The sequence below is a fragment of the Rutidosis leptorrhynchoides genome, chromosome 11, assembly GCF_046630445.1.
Source record: "Rutidosis leptorrhynchoides isolate AG116_Rl617_1_P2 chromosome 11, CSIRO_AGI_Rlap_v1, whole genome shotgun sequence".
In the NCBI taxonomy this organism is placed as follows: domain Eukaryota; kingdom Viridiplantae; phylum Streptophyta; class Magnoliopsida; order Asterales; family Asteraceae; genus Rutidosis; species Rutidosis leptorrhynchoides.
In genome coordinates this window covers 406,683,599-406,701,477 of record NC_092343.1, presented here as the reverse complement: position 1 = coordinate 406,701,477, position 17,879 = coordinate 406,683,599, and positions in this window count along the sequence as shown.

The following is a 17,879-nucleotide window of genomic DNA, read 5'->3' as shown; positions in this document are numbered from 1 at the left end:
CTTTGAAAAATGTTAGTCAAAGTTCACAGTAACAGATACGCCAAGATATTTATTCGTCTATACACTATTGTGCAATAATTGTAGGAAAACGCGTCTAGGCTTAGGAATGACAAGCAGATAATTTCCTACAGAGGATAAGTAGATGATTTCCGACTTAAAATGATAAGCAAAACTTTTGACATGCAGACACGGTCGAAGTCCAGACTCACTAATGCATTTTAACGACTATCTGTTAGACACATTAATGCAAGACCTGGTTCGCTAAGACCACCGCTCTGATACCAACTGAAAGGACCCGTTCATATACATTATAAACGATTCACAATAGTTGATTACATTGCGAGGTATTTGACCTCTATATGATACATTTTACAAACATTGCATTTGTTTTTAAAAGACAAACTTTCTTTACATCGAAAATTGACAGGCATGCATACCATTTCATAATATCCACTATCCAACTATAAATTGATTAATGACTCGATGACTCGAATGCAACGTTCTTCGAAATATGCTATGAAAGACTCCAAGTAATATCTTTAAAATGAGCAAATGCACAGCGGAAGATTTCTTTAACACCTGAGAATAAACATGCTTTAAAGTGTCAACCAAAAGGTTGGTGAGTTCATTAGTTTATCATAATCATTTATTTCCATCATTTTAATAGACCACAAGAATTTCATTTCCAGTTCTCATAAATATACGTCCCATGCATAGAGACAAAAATAATCATTCATATGGTGAACACCTGGTAACCGACATTAACTAGATACATATAAGAATATCCCCTATCATTCCGGGATCCTCCTTCGGACATGATATAAATTTCGAAGTACTAAAGCATCCGGTACTTTGGATGGGGTTTGTTAGGCCCAATAGATCTATCTTTAGGATTCGCGTCAATTAGGGTGTCTGTTCCCTAATTCTTAGATTACCAGACTTAATAAAAAGGGGCATATTCGATTTCAATAAAAAGGGGCATATTCGATTTTGATAATTCAACCATAGAATATAGTTTCACGTACTTGTGTCTATTTTGTAAATCATTTATAAAACCTGCATGTATTCTCATCCCAAAAATATTAGATTTTAAAAGTGGAACTATAACTCACCATACTGTATTTTGTAGTAAAAATACATATAACATCATTGAACAAGTGTAGGGTTGGCCTCGGATTCACGAACCTATATTAATTATATGCAAATGCGTTTTACAAAAATTAAGCTTACATAGCAATGAATTACTTTTATAAAAATATGACTTATAAAGTTGAGCGTTGTGATCATTTACTTTTATAAATCAGTGACTCGTTGTTTATCAAAATATTTTATTTTAAATTAAACGTTTTGTGACATGTACCTTTATTATTAACTAGACTTAAATTAATTAAAAACTAATTCACTCAAAGTGTAACTTAATCTTTTGAGTGTTTTGGTCATTTCCTTTTATAATTCGACGTCTCGTTATATAAAAATATATATTTAATCTTATTAGTTTGAATCAAAACGTTTTATGATTAAAATAAAATATATGTACATTTAAAATTTATAAACTTATACATAATACATATGTTTGAAATATTTATCTAATAATATAATATTTTACTTTTCAAAATTAATTATATTTCAAATACCAATATAACATTAAAATCGTGTGAATACTAGATATTGTTATATCACCTAACGGTTATGCTCAAAAACTTAATCTGATATAACTTATTTATGCGTCAACCTTTACTTTAATTTCTCAAAGGCTCTAGTTAAAATATCTAATTATAAATCGAATCAATGAACAAGGATTACTATCTTTTACCTAACTAATATATCTAATATACATAATCACGTTCTATATACGTTGCAAGTTATCAACCAAGTGTTATGAAATTCCATCCTCCACCAACCTTTGACTAATCCTCGATAAGAACACTGTCGTTCTTGCATGCGTATCATTTTACTAAATTTCCGAATACCGTTAAAAATGTAATAGTCTCTTAAATCATAGTAGACCTTACGACGGAGACTCGTGATCATAATTCAATGTATCCGATAATTCAATCATTTGATATTATCTTTTAATCTCGTCGATAAACTTACATCGAACAAATACGTTCGTATAAAGTATTATCCATTCAATACCTTGATAACATTTCCAACCTCATTAGATAGATCTCAAAGCTTATATTCATATCAACTAATCCGTTCAATGTTTTATAATATGTGTCAATCTAATAAGCACACATGTATATATATATATATATATATATATATATATATATATATATATATATATATATATATATATATATATATATATATATATATATATATATTTACACGTAAATGTTCGTGAATCGTTTGACATGGTCAAAGGGTATTTAATTAAATGAATATAATTTCAAAACTTTCAAGACTCAATCATTACAGATTTGCTTATCGTGTCGGATATATATAAAGGTTAAAGTTTAAATTTGTTCGGAAATCTCCGGGTCATCACAACTGTTTCTGCTGAGAAGAAACCTTATGTGTGCCAGGTGCCAGATCCTGATGAAGTTGTTCCTAACTTCATCTATCGGGGAGCGTCTATTACTCCCAGAGTTGCTCTGCTGGTGGATCAGCTAACTATTGATCCTCAAACTGCCATAGTCTCAGCTAGCAAATTGCCTCGTGAAGAGCTGACTGAACTATTGTCTCAGCTTGATCGACCAGCTAGATAAGAAGTTTATGAGAGGTTGGCTACTTTAGAACAGATCAACGAGCAGCCTTATTATCTTTTTTTTGGCATGGCTCCAGCTGCTTCTCCATGGCCTGGTACATGGAGGCCTCTCAAGTTCATCAGCAATCCCTCTACTGGTAAATATGTTATGCAGAATATTCCTGATTCACCAGTACCTTCTGATTCATCAGCTTCTTCCTCATCATCTTCTTCCTCTGATGGTGATGCTGATAAAGGTACTGGTAAGGATGAACCAGTCACTCATGATAATGTGACTAGTACCAAAGATAAACCAGTGGATCTCACTGATGATGCTGTTCATGATGCTGACAAGAATACCAGTGGTTCTAAACCTTCGGGTGAAGGTAAAAATGATGGTGATCATGGTGACGAGTCAGATTCTGACCTTCCACCTCCACCACCCCGCGAAGGTAGTTCTGTGTTAGCTGCTTCTGACCACCCCTCAACCAGCTATGTTAAATTTAATGCTGATGAGGTGGCTCACATCTCCACCCTGACTGTCTATAAGACACTGGCCGAGGTTACACCTGATCTATAGGCCACCATTCGCACTGCTATTGCTGATAGTGTGACTGAAGCCATACGTAACGCTGGGCAAGTTACCACTTCCAATATTGAAGCCCAGCTCAAACAGGTATGTGCCTTTGCAGATCTTGCGGTGGCTGCCATTGTCAAACAACATGAAGAGGAAGAGGACTTAAAGAAACGAATCATATCTCACAATGAATATACTGAGGACATTGCCCGTCTTCAAGCTGATTTAGATGATGCTAATCGCAGAATTCTTTTTCTTAATGAAGAAAATGCAGTGCTACATGAGAGATTGGATTCACAGGAGCAGCAAATGGCTAACATGATTCCTGCTTCTGCCTATGTTTCAATGGTTGAAAATATGCATCGACTGGCTACCCTATAGGGTGATGTTAGGGCCATGGTTGATCAGATGGCTATGGGTGTTGCAAGGAATGAAGTTAGGTCCTCCAACCTCCTTCTTCGACAATTTGGCGTGGATCCTGGTGCCCATCTTACTCCAGAAGTTGCTGACTGGACCAATTTTTCATTCTCTGTTCCAGATTCAGATAGTGACCTTGATGCACAGGTCTCCCCTGTTCACCTTTCTGCCCCTGCTGATGACAAAAAGGGGGAGAAGAAATCTAAAAAGAAACTCAAAAAGAGAAAACAATCAGAGGGGGAGCATGAGCATGAAAAGGCTCCAAAACATCCAAGGAGAGATGGTGATGGTGATGGTGATGGTGGTGATAGTTCTAATGGTCCAGACTCTAGAAATAAGCCCAGCAACACTCATACTGAAGCTGGTGTACAGGCAGCTGGTGAATCTCAACCCAGTGTGTCTGCCACATCAGTAGATGATATTGGTTCTGGCAGTAAGCCCAATGATGTTTCTGCACTGGCTATTGCTGAAGCTTTTGTTGTCGCTCAAACTATTGAAAGAAGAATGAAAAGAAAACTGGAGAGACATCAGAAGAGACAACAAGAATTGAATGATGCCTTCAATGTCAAATGGGATGCCTATGTTGCTCTTAAACGCCACAGAATTGAGCATAGGAGATGGCTGACCCCAAAAAAAAGGGACATTGATGATGACCTGATTGGCATTGATAAATTCAAAAAGGATGCACGAAAAAGAAATGCCAAATTCATGGTCAAATACGACAAAAAGAGGGCAAAACTGTATGCTGAGCGAGCAGATAGGATCAAACGGATGACTCCAGAAGAAATGAAAGATTATCTTACATCTACTGAGTCAGGGGGAGGAGTTAGAGCTGACATTTTTATGAAGTGGTTAGATGCTATGCTAGAAACCAGTTCATCTTCCCGCCCAACATCTTCTGCACAGCCAGCTACACAACATCAGCCAGCAGAAACAATCAATCTTGATGATGATGATGACATTCAGGGGGAGCATCTTGCTATCGTTTCCTACCTGCCTCCACTTGAGCCAGTATCAACACAAGAACCATCAGCTGAACCCATGCCCATAGATAAACAAAGGGTGAAATCTGCTCCTAGGGACAATCTGCCCCTAAGGAAAGGACCCTTATTTGAGGCAGCTGATGAAGATACTGAGGTGGTTGTACCAGCTGATACTAATCAGTCAGCTGGTACTGAAGACACAGCAAGGAGTGCTGTGAATGAAGACCCAGCCAGAAGTGTGCTGCTGGGTGTTACAAGTGTTGAAGACCCATCAAAGGTGGCTGAGCTGGGTGCTAATCAAGATGATGATACGGTTAATCCTGCTGACTTTACAGTCTGGGGTAGTGGAGATCATTTATTTGTTCAATCACCCATCTCTCCCCAGACCCTCACCTATTTTAACAGAACAAAGGATAATCGTGTCAATCAGTTTCCAGTGAGTTCATCTGGCATAGGTGAATCAATCATGTATCCTCCATCTTCCCCAAAATGTCATGGTAAACACAGAACTTGGGAAGATGATTCGGTTACCCGTGGTGAGCCAGACTTATTTAAAATGAATCCAGATGAAAGAGATGCTTACCGGCTGGAGATCACTGTATAGGAATTGCTTGAGCAAAGACAAGCTGCTATCAATGAAAGGATACGCCAAGTTAGATTGCTGCATCATCCCCTTGATCAACCACTCTACATCACTACCTTGACTTATGGCATTGAAATTGGTGTATACTTGAACAACAGTGGTCAAAGGCTCTCTACTGATGAGGGGAAAGCTCAATTTCAAGAGGCTCACCAGCTGGGTATGGATCTAAGGGAGTATCGTGCTGCCCTTCGAACTGAAGAGGGTAGAAAGATGATTGAAATAGCAAAATCCCTGAAAATCACTGTCGACGAGTATTTGTTGGGTCTACAAGCTAAAATTCAAAGAAGGGAGGCTGCTGATGCTGAACTCGCTGAGAGGGTAAGGCTCCATGATATAGAAGACAAATTGACTACTGATAGAAAGCAAGAGGCTGAGTCTCTAGAATTAACCAAAGTCATTGTCAAAGAACAGGATAAGGCATTTGATAAGATTGAAGCTGCTGAGAAAGCACCTGCTACTGCTCCTATAGAATCTGTTCGTACCAGTGAATTTCCTGATCATTATTATAGGAGTAGGTATGGTGATGTAATGAATAGAAGATCCAATCCCAGCAGGATCATCAAAGTAAACAGAGGGTCAAAAAGAGCGTTCAATATCGTAAGGGAGAATAAAGTTCAAGAAAGAATAAACTATGATGAGTTAAGATCCCTTGGATTTAGTGAATGGATGGAGATCTTGGAGTATTTCATTGGTAAAGGTGAAAGTGCTGTCAAAAATACACTTAAATCTGAACTTCAACAGCTCTTCAAGAAAGCAACAAGGTTTGGGAATGCACCAGTGGTGAATGTAGATGAAGTCCTCTCTCAAAAACCTAAAGGAAAGCAATCCACTGGTGAAGGACCAACCGGAAAAGGCCCCATCATTCTACCTCCTCATATCCCTGTGTTTGACCCTGCTGATGTACCTTATCTGTTCCCTGAAGCCTGGAGAATCAAACAAGAGGAACTATCTGAAGAAGAACGAGAAAAAGATAAAGATAGATAGTCTCCTATGTGCTCAAATTGTAGCTTTTGTTTAATTCACTTTTCATTCTACTGTTGTTGTAATTACTGTACATATTGTGTTGCAATGAAAGTGAAATGAGTTTATCTTCAAAATCATATCGAATTATAAGATATGGATAACTCAGCAAAAGATCCCAAAACAAACTTAAAAAGGGACAAATTTACTGCCTATTTTTTTTATCCCTCCGTGCTGACTTTAGTGTTTTCTCTACATGTCATAGTTTTTGTCATCATCAAATAGGGGGAGATTGTTGAGTCCCCAAACTAATTAAGGATTTAATTATGACAAAACTGTAATTTATTTGCACTAAAGTGTTATGTGCAGTCAGCACAAGTTTGTTTATGTATAGACAGCAGATATAGCTGTGTCGAGTGTTTAGTTTGCTGCTCAGTCTACCAGCACAAGGTAGACAGTGTTCTTCAATCAGCACAGGATGTGTACTCAGCAAATCAAGAACATGAAGTGGCTCAGCAATGAAGAACCAGCACAGTTGGAATGCAGCTCACTACACAAGAAAGCTATGCTCCATTATAAGCATAGTCGTTTCCTGAGTGGTCTACATCAATGGTACTATTCAACAGAAGTCAAAGACAAAGTTGAACAGAAAAGGACACACATCGGCGGCTGACAAGTGACCTTACAAGACCACGTGGGAATGCAGAAGGTTAACGCATGTGCAGACATGGGTTATACTTTGTCATCACCTAGGGAACACAACATTCTATTTGTTTAATCAAATAGTGGTGCCAAACCAAATTGGGGTGTTCCTGCAAATAGCTACCAAAGAGGAAAGAAGAGAACATGCTCTCTGATATAGTTGTCTCCACAAGTACAGACATCCTATGTACCAGTGGACAATAGAACCATTACACGGTTAATAGGACTACTATAAATTGTTGTATCCACTATTGTTACAACTAGTGGTGCGGGTTTATTTTATAGAGTCAAAACGTGTAATAGCTGTTAGTTTACCTCTTAGCTATAATCTAGGTAATCTGTATCAACCATTCTATCAATAAAGAATAACTGTTGAAAATTACCCGTGACTCTATTTATTTGCATGCTTGAATACTAATCGAGTTTAAATGTTTAGTTAATTGAAAAGAAATTGTATTCACCCCCCTCTACAATACTCCTGTTGTTATCAAGGGACCAACAAACACGACCTCATTAAAGCATTAGAATGGTTTTGGACCAATTCAGAAATCTCTAATGGCTGTAATGCCTCTTTTTTCACCCTCATACCCAAAAAACCTAACCCTATCGGTTTAAATGAATACCGTCCTATTTGTCTAATCGGTAGTTATTATAAAATTCTAACCAAAATCCTCTCTAATCATCTCGCTAAAGTCATCCACAAGGTCATTGGGGTTGAACAAACAGCCTTTCTCAAAAGTCGTAACATCTTAGATAGTGTACTTATTGCTAATGAAATTATTGATGAACTTAAACGGAAAAAACGCAAAGGTCTAATTTTTAAAGTCGATTTCGAAAAAGCTTTCGACTGCATCAAATGGGACTTTCTGTTTAACACCATGCAATACATGGGATTTGGTTCGAAATGGATTAGTTTCATTCGTGCGTGTCTTTATTCCTCATCCATTTACATCCTTGTCAATGGTTCCCCCACAATGTAATTCTCCCCCGAAAGAGGCATACGCCAAGGCGACCCTATCTTGCCTTTCCTCTTCATCATTGATAATGCTAAAAACGAACATATATTTCATAGCATTATTCCTCAAGAAAGACAAGCTTTTAGTTGCAATTGTTCTATTTACAAGTGATATTCGTTTAAATAATAAAAGGTGAAGACAAAAGACAGATTCGACGAATTGAAGACGCAAACGACCAAAAAGCTCAAAAGAACAAAAGACAATCAAAGAGGTTCCAATTATTGATAAGAAACGTCTCGAAATTACAAGAGTACAAGATTCAAAACGCAAAGTACAAAATATAAAATTGTACGCAAGGACGTTCGAAAATCCGGAACCGGGACCAGAGTCAACTCTTAACGCTCGACGCAACGGACTAAAAATTACAAGTTAACTATGTATATAAATATAATATAATATATAATTAATTATATTAATTATATATATATTATATATATATTATAAACCGTCGGTAAACAAAGAGCCAAACTCCTCTGAGCTGTAAAAGTAACCTCCGCGACTCGCGGAGTTTGAAGAGGTTTTCACCGCGAGTCGCGGAGCCCCAAAATTCGACTTTTCCTATAAAAGCAACCGAATTCTGATCGCAATTCAATATCTTTTTCTTCCTCATTCATACGTAAAATTTATATTTATATTTATAATTTATATTTTAATTTTAATTATAATTCTAATAATAAGGGTATGTTAGCGAATGTTGTAAGGGTGTAAGTCGAAATTCTGTCCGTGTAACGCTACGCTATTTTTAATCATTGTAAGTTATGTTCAACCTTTTTACATTAATGTCTTGTAGCTAAGTTATTATTATGCTTATTTAAAACGAAGTAATCATGATGTTGGGCTAATTACTAAAATTGGGTAATTGGGCTTTGTACCATAATTGGGGTTTGGACAAAAGAACGACACTTGTGGAAATTAGACTATGGGCTATTAATGGGCTTTATATTTGTTTAACTAAATGATAGTTTGTTAATGTTAATATAAAGATTTACAATTGGGCGTCCTTATAAATTACCATATACACTCGATCGGACACGATGGGCGGGGTATTTATATCTACGAATAATCGTTCATTTAACCGGACACGGGAATGGATTAATAGCCACTAGAATAATTAAAACAGGGGTGAAATTACATTCAAGGGTAATTGGTGTAATTGTTAACAAAGTATTAAAACCTTGTTACAATTCGAATCCCCAATTAGTTGGAATATTTAACTTCGGGTATAATAATAATTTGACGAGGACACTCGCACTTTATATTTATGACTGATGGACTGTTATGGACAAAAACCAGACGGACATATTAAATAATCCAGGACAAAGGACAATTAACCCATGGGCATAAAACTAAAATCAATACGTCAAACATCATGATTACGGAAGTTTAAATAAGCATAATTCTTTTATTTCATATTTAATTTCCTTTATTTTATATTTAATTGCACTTCTAATTATCGCACTTTTATTTATTGTTATTTAATCGTACTTTTAATTATCGTACTTTTTAATTATCGCAAGTTTATTTTATCGCACTTTTATTATTCGCAATTTCATTATCGTTATTTACTTTACGCTTTAAATTAAGTCTTTTATTTATTTAATATTTTACATTAGGTTTTAACTGCGACTAAAGTTTTAAAATCGACAAACCGGTCATTAAACGGTAAAAACCCCCTTTATAATAATAATATTACTTATATATATATTTGTATTTTTATAAAAGTAAACTAATATAGCGTTAAGCTTTGTTTAAAGATTTCCCTGTGGAACGAACCGGACTTACTAAAAACTACACTACTGTACAATTAGGTACACTGCCTATAAGTGTTGTAGCAAGGTTTAAGTATATCCATTCTATAAATAAATAAATATCTTGTGTAAAATTGTATCGTATTTAATAGTTTTTCCTAGTAAAATATAAACTATTTCGTATACCTTAGCTTTGACATCAAGTATTTTTGGCGCCGCTGCAGGGGGACTCTTAAACGCCGGAAGCGCAACGCTAATAATAAAAAAAAAAGATTTTTAGTTTACTTTTATTAAAATTCGTTTTTGTAAAAATACGTTTTAATTATTCAAAAATATAAAAAGAAAAACAAAAATATAAGTATTTTTAAGATTTTGTTAAATATTTAAGTTTTATAAGTTTCTATATTTTTATTTTAGTTTATAAAAATATAAGTTTTATTTAAATATCTTTTATTTATTTAAAAACAGAAAATAAAAAAAAAATAAAGAAAAAACGCGTAAAATTTCAAACTGCTCCAGATCTGAATTTCTGAACCCCGCGACTCGCGGGGTTTGATGCATTAAATACCGCGACTCGCGGAGCTTTCTCTGACGCCACAGACAGAACCCTAATCCTGCATTAATTAAGGATAATTATTAATTATTATTATTATTTAACCCTAATAATTATTATTATTATTATTAGTTTTATTTTAACTTTTACTTTTTAATTAATTTGTATTTAGTATTAATTAGTTTTATTAAATTGTAAAATTAGTAGTTTTATAAAATAAATAATATAAAAATAATATTTTTATAAAAATTGTACTTTTTACAACTTTTTGTATATTTTTATATTTTGTCCCTTTTTAATCATTGTAGCGTAATATTTGTATTTTTTCGCTCATATTTAATTTTAAACTTAGTTTTTGCCATAGTCATTTTTACTCCTAGATTTTTAGGCTTTGCCGTAGAATTTCTTAAGTGCTTTTTCTTTAGACTAAGATTTAGGTACTTTAGAATTTTGCGACGCCTTTTTAAGTTTTAGTTTCTTTTTAAGTTATTTCCATTTGGGATATAGTTTTTCCTGTAAGCTTTAATATTTTTAGACACTTTTTACTATGTATCAATTATCATTCCAATTAGTAATTTCAATTTGCGATTATAATTTTAAGTTAGTTGTAGTAATAAAGTTAGGTTAGTCAAGTATTTTTGAGTTTTTATAAGTTTCTTTTATTTTTCCGTCACCTTTTATTTTTCAACCATTTTTTCTTTTTCGACCTTTTTCGACGAACTCTTTTTCTCTCTTATTTCTCGCCATTCTAGTTTTTAGGACTTAGAATTTTTTTCTACTTCTTATCTAAATTTTCTTAAAATTACGAAAATTTATTTTAAGTGGTTAAATTGATAGACATCAAAATTTTCTGGTTCGTAGTAATAGTTGGATTTGTACGTGGACCGGGTTATTGGAGCCAAACAGTCCTCAATTATATTGAGACCAAACGAATCCTGCCCCTCTGCTGCATCTTTTGGCTATTCGAAACGTGGGCAAAATCAGAAAAGTCTATTAATTGGATAACTTATTATAATTTTTCTTTCCTTTTAAAAACTAATAGGATATTCAGTGAATGCACCGAGCAAGACGTTCACCACCTTTTGTACGTTCACCACCTGTAACTAGATCAAGACATTTAGCAAATATAACCGCCGTTGATTTTTCTTTAGAATCTTCATCCAGTAGACCAAGTACTTCAGTTCAAATTTCCGATAATCCATTTTTTGAACCCAACCTCACAATTGAGAATCCGGAAAATATTCAGGAACGGTTCGTAGATCCTGAACCATTAAACTTTCCTCCGGAGCCACCAATTATTCAAACAGAGATTGTTGAGGAACGAACCATTAAATCAGAATCATCTAGTGATACCGATTCAACAAATTCAATTATGGAGAATCTGGAACCTTTAAGTATGGAAGACCGAATGAGAGCTAAACGCACTGGCCAAGGTCACGCAATTACTCATCCAGACATTAATGCGCCAGATTATGAAATCAAAGGACAAATTCTACACATGGTGACTAATCAATGCCAATTTAGTGGTGCGCCGAAGGAAGATCCAAATGAACATCTACGTACCTTTAATAGGATCTGCACACTATTTAAAATCCGAGAAGTGGAGGATGAACAGATATATCTCATGTTATTTCCCTGGACTTTAAAGGGAGAAGCCAAAGATTGGTTGGAATCGTTACCTGAAGGGGCGATTGATACATGGGACGTTTTAGTTGACAAATTTCTTAAACAATTCTTTCCTGCAACTAAAGCCGTAAGACTTCAAGCAGAAATTGTTACGTTCACACAGAAGCCAAATGAAACTCTATATGAGGCGTGGACAAGATATGGAAAGTTATTAAGAGGATGTCCGCAACATGGTTTAGACACCTGTCAAATAGTACAAATATTCTACCAAGGATGCAACATCACTACAAGAAAAGACATAGATATAGCAGCTGGTGGTTCTATTATGAAGAAAACCGAAACTGATGCTTACAAAATTATTGATAACACTGCTTCCCACTCACATGAGTGGCACCAAGAAAAAGACATCATTAGATCATCTAAAGCAGCTAGAGCCGATTCTAGCCATGACTTAGATTCCATTTCCGCAAAGATAGATGCTGTGGAGAGACGAATGGAAAAGATGACTAAAGATATTCACTCAATACGAATTAGTTGTGAGCAGTGTGGAGGACCACATTTGACAAAAGATTGTCTCAGTATTGAATTAACAATTGAACAAAGAGAGAATATTTCATACATAAACCAAAGGCCTGGAAATAATTATCAGAATAATTATCAACCGCCAAGACCAATTTACAATCAAAACCAGAATTATAACCGAAATATTCCATACAACAACCAACAAGGTCCTAGCAATCAACAAGTATCCAATAATACTTATAATCAGCAAAGACCTAATTTTCAAAACAAACCACCACAACAAACCGATGATAAAAAGCCGAATTTAGAAGATATGATGACGAAGCTAGTTGAAACTCAAACGCAGTTTTTCACATCTCAGAAACAAACCAATGAACAAAATGCTCAAGCATTTAGAAATCAACAAGCTTCTATTCAAAATCTGGAACAAGAAGTAAGTAACCTAGCAAGGTTAATAGGTGAAAGAAAACCGGGAAGTCTACCTAGTGATACAAATGCTAACCCCAGGAATGAAACAGCTAAAGCCATTACCACAAGAAGTGGTACAACACTTAAACCACCTGAATTACCTGTAACTTCTGATGAAACCATTCCTACTCCACAAGAACCACAACGTGATCAAGATAAGGAAAAAGAACCGGTAGTTGAAAAGGTTAATGAAGATAACAAAGTTAAGGATAAACCTTATGTTAAACCATACCAACCACCACTTCCTTACCCGAGTAAAATGAAGAAAGAGAAACTTGAAGCCGAGCAATCCAAATTCTTGGATATGTTTAAACAGATAAATGTAAATCTTCCTTTCATTGATGTGATTTCAAGAATGCCAAGATATGCTAAATTCTTGAAAGATCTAATCTCAAATAGAAAGAAAATGGAAGAACTCTCGGCTGTTACTATGAATGCTAATTGTTCAGCAGTACTGTTGAATAAGATACCAGAAAAATTATCTGATCCAGGAAGTTTCACAATTCCATGTTTTCTGGGTAGTCTTAGTTCAATAGAAGTATTGGCAGACTTAGGTGCTAGTATAAATCTAATGCCGTATTCACTATACGCTAAACTAGACCTTGGAGAATTGAAACCAACCAGAATAAGCATACAACTAGCCGATAGATCAATAAAATATCCTAGAGGGATAATGGAGAACATGCTAGTTAAAGTTGGTACTTTAGTATTTCCAGTAGATTTTGTTGTTCTGGACATGGAAGAAGATTTTCAAGTTCCTCTCATATTAGGAAGACCATTCTTAAACACGGCTAAAGCAATGATAGACGTGTTCGGTAAGAAACTGACCCTAAGTATAGAGGATGAGAGTGTTACCTTTTCAGTTGATAGAGCAATGCAACAACCACAATCTGCAGATGATACATGTTATTATATTCAAACTATAGATGCACATGCAGAATTATTAGAAGAATTTCCAGAATTACAAGGAACAGGAGAATGTTCTTTAGGAGAAGGTAATGAACCAATTGATGAAGCTGAAATGTTAGCTACACTTATAGCTAATGGATATGAACCAACAACAGAAGAAATTCAAATGCTAAAAGAAGAAGACAGATATCGATACAAATCATCGATAGAAGAACCTCCAAAATTAGAGTTAAAGCCACTTCCAAACCATTTGGAATACGCTTATTTACATGGTGAATCTGAATTACCTGTAATAATATCGTCTTCTCTTACTGAAAATGAGAAATCACAACTCATTTCTGTGTTGAAAGCTCATAAAAAAGCCATTGCATGGAAGATTCATGATATTAAAGGAATAAGTCCTTCGTATTGCACACATAAAATCCTTATGGAAGAAGGTCATAAAACGTATGTGCAATGCCAACGAAGACTAAATCCTAATATGCAAGATGTAGTTAAGAAAGAGATTATTAAACTGCTAGATGCAGGTTTGATATATCCAATTTCTGATAGTCCATGGGTAAGCCCAGTTCAATGCGTGCCTAAGAAGGGTGGCATGACTGTCATCACAAATGAGAAAAATGAGCTTATTCCTACTAGGACTGTAACAGGATGGCGTGTATGTATTGATTATAGAAAATTAAATGACGCCACCAGAAAAGATCACTTTCCCTTACCTTTCATAGATCAAATGTTGGAAAGATTAGCCGGAAATAGTTACTATTGTTTTCTAGATGGATTTTCCGGATATTTTCAAATTCCAATAGCACCCGAGGACCAAGAGAAAACCACATTTACGTGCCCTTATGGTACTTTTGCTTACAAACGCATGCCATTTGGACTTTGCAACGCACCTGCAACCTTTCAAAGGTGTATGATGGCGATTTTTCACGACATGATAGAAGAATGCATGGAAGTATTCATGGATGACTTTTCAGTCTTCGGTGATACATTTAAATCATGTCTAGTTAATCTGGAACGAATGCTAATTAGATGCGAACAATCAAATCTAGTACTTAATTGGGAGAAATGCCATTTCATGGTTAAAGAAGGCATCGTTCTTGGACATAAAATTTCAAAAGAAGGAATTGAAGTGGATAGAGCTAAAGTAGATGTAATTGCTAAACTTCCACATCCCACCAATGTTAGAGGAGTTAGGAGTTTTCTAGGGCATGCCGGTTTTTACCGACGTTTCATAAAAGATTTTTCTAAAATTGCCACTCCTATGAATAAACTCCTAGAAAAGGATGCGCCATTCATCTTTTCAGATGAGTGTATCAAATCTTTTAATATTCTTAAAGAGAAACTCACTAATGCGCCGATCATGATAACACCAAATTGGAATCTACCATTTGAACTAATGTGCGATGCAAGTGATTTTGCAATGGGAGCCGTTTTAGGACAAAGGATTGAAAAACGATTTCAACCTATATATTATGCTAGTAAGACGTTACAAGGAGCACAAACGAACTATATAACTACTGAAAAAGAACTCCTTGCTATTGTCTTTGCTTTTGACAAATTTCGATCATATCTCGTTCTAGCAAAAATGGTGGTCTATACCGACCATTCTGCTCTTAGATACCTATTTTCAAAACAAGATGCTAAACCAAGATTAATCCGTTGGATCTTACTCTTACAAGAGTTTGATATTGAAATCCGAGATAAAAGAGGAGCAGAAAATCTCGCCGCTGATCATCTTTCTCGTCTTGAAACTCCCGAATTAGAAGTTCTAAATGAATCGGCCATACAAGACAACTTTCCTGATGAATATCTATTGAAGATAGATTATAAAGAAATCCCATGGTTTGCAGACTATGCAAACTACTTAGTTTGTGGATTCCTAGAAAAAGGATTATCGTACCAAAGACGAAAGAAATTCTTCAGTGATATAAAACACTATTTCTGGGAAGATCCACATCTGTTTAAAAGTTGTCCCGATGGAATAATACGCCGATGTGTATTTGGAGATGAAGCTAGTAAAATTTTAAACCATTGTCACACAGGACCAACAGGAGGGCATTATGGGCCTCAACTAACAGCAAGAAAAGTTTATGAAGCTGGATTCTATTGGCCTACAATTTACAAAGACGCACACCTTCTTTGCAAATCCTGTGATGCATGTCAAAGGGCCGAAAAAATAAGTCAACGTGATGAAATGCCACAAAATGTCATCCAAGTATGTGAAGTATTTGACATTTGGGGTATTGACTTTATGGGTCCATTTCCAAAATCTCATAATAATCTATATATACTCGTAGCCATTGATTATGTATCTAAATGGGCGGAAGCACAAGCTCTCCCAACTAACGATGCACGAGTTGTAGTCAACTTTTTAAAACGTCTTTTTGCAAGGTTTGGAACACCGAAAGCTTTAATAAGTGATCGGAGTACTCATTTCTGTAATAATCAACTTGAGAAAGTTCTTAAAAGATATGGAGTAACTCATAAAATCTCCACCGCATATCATCCACAAACAAGTGGACAAGTTGAAAATACCAACCGAGCTTTAAAACGTATTCTAGAGAAAACCGTAGGATCAAATCCGAAGGAATGGTCCATTAAATTGGAGGATGCACTCTGGGCTTTTAGAACAGCCTACAAAACTCCAATTGGAACCACACCTTTTAGACTTGTTTATAGAAAAGCATGTCATCTTCCAGTAGAAATTGAACACAAAGCATTTTGGGCTTTGAAGATATGTAATCTTGATTTACATGAAGCCGGACGTCTACGATTAAGTCAACTAAATGAATTAGAAGAATTAAGACATGAAGCATACGAAAATTCGTTAATCTATAAAGAAAGAACGAAGAAATGGCATGATAAAAGAATCAGAAGTTCAAAAGAATTTAAAGAAGGAGACAGAGTTCTTCTTTTCAATTCACGATTCAAGCTATTTCCTGGAAAATTGAAATCAAGATGGTCTGGACCATTCATAGTCAAAAGAGTTTTCCCATACGGAACGATAGAATTGATAAATTCAAATGGGATTGAATTTAAAGTTAATGGTCACAGAGTTAAACATTACATACATGGTCCGATGGAAGTCGACAACGAAGTTAATCATAATTTTGACACCACAGCTAACTAAGTGTGGGGAGAATCAAGTCTTTAAAGGATAATATGTATTTCTGTTAGAGTTAGATTGTCTGTTTTCGTGTAGTTCTCGAAAATGGAACCCGAATGGTCTTTCCCTAGCAGACCCTAAAGAACTAGTCTTCTCCCCCCATTCTGAATTTCTATTTTTTTAGGTTTTTACAAAATGAAGACTGCCTGTGAACTAAACCATGGTCTAATGCTACACGCTTTGATAACTAAACGTAATAATGACATACTCCCGAGTGAATTAGTATCAGTAATCAGAGAAAGAATGGACGGAGTTAGAAAAGAATCCAGATGCGAAGATAATAAGTTACAATTTGGTAAAGGAAAATCAAAATCCGCAGCGAAAAGAAGAGCACGACACCTAGAAAGATGTCACAAATGCGGAAAATGGTCACATGGAGGTAAATGTTCAAATAATCAAACCTATTCAAATACCGAATTTGTTACTTTATGCAGAGACGGACCGTTCATATGTTTAGAAGAAAAGACACTGAATGCTCGAGGTTACGCCTATGTAGCCATGGAAAATCAATTAAACCGACTATCTTATGAATGGGATAGATCATATAACTAAGAAATATATTTCACAGGTATATCTGTACAGTTTTTATTTTTATTTTTATTTTTAACCTTTTGATAATAAACGCTAATTTGTTCGCTAAAAAGTATTAAATTGGTATTAAATAAAATTAGGTTTGGCGACCGAAATTATTGATATCATTCAAAAATTTATTACATCACTGCGAAATTTAACGTTTATTCTTAAGGTATAAATATCTTTAATCAATCAACCCAAAATATTTCAAAAATTCGTCATGAGTTAAATTAGGTCTTGGAACCGAAATTACTTTACAGAAAAGAGGGGCGCATATTTTTGATAATATTTGATTGATTAAAGTGGGATAAAAAGACAAAA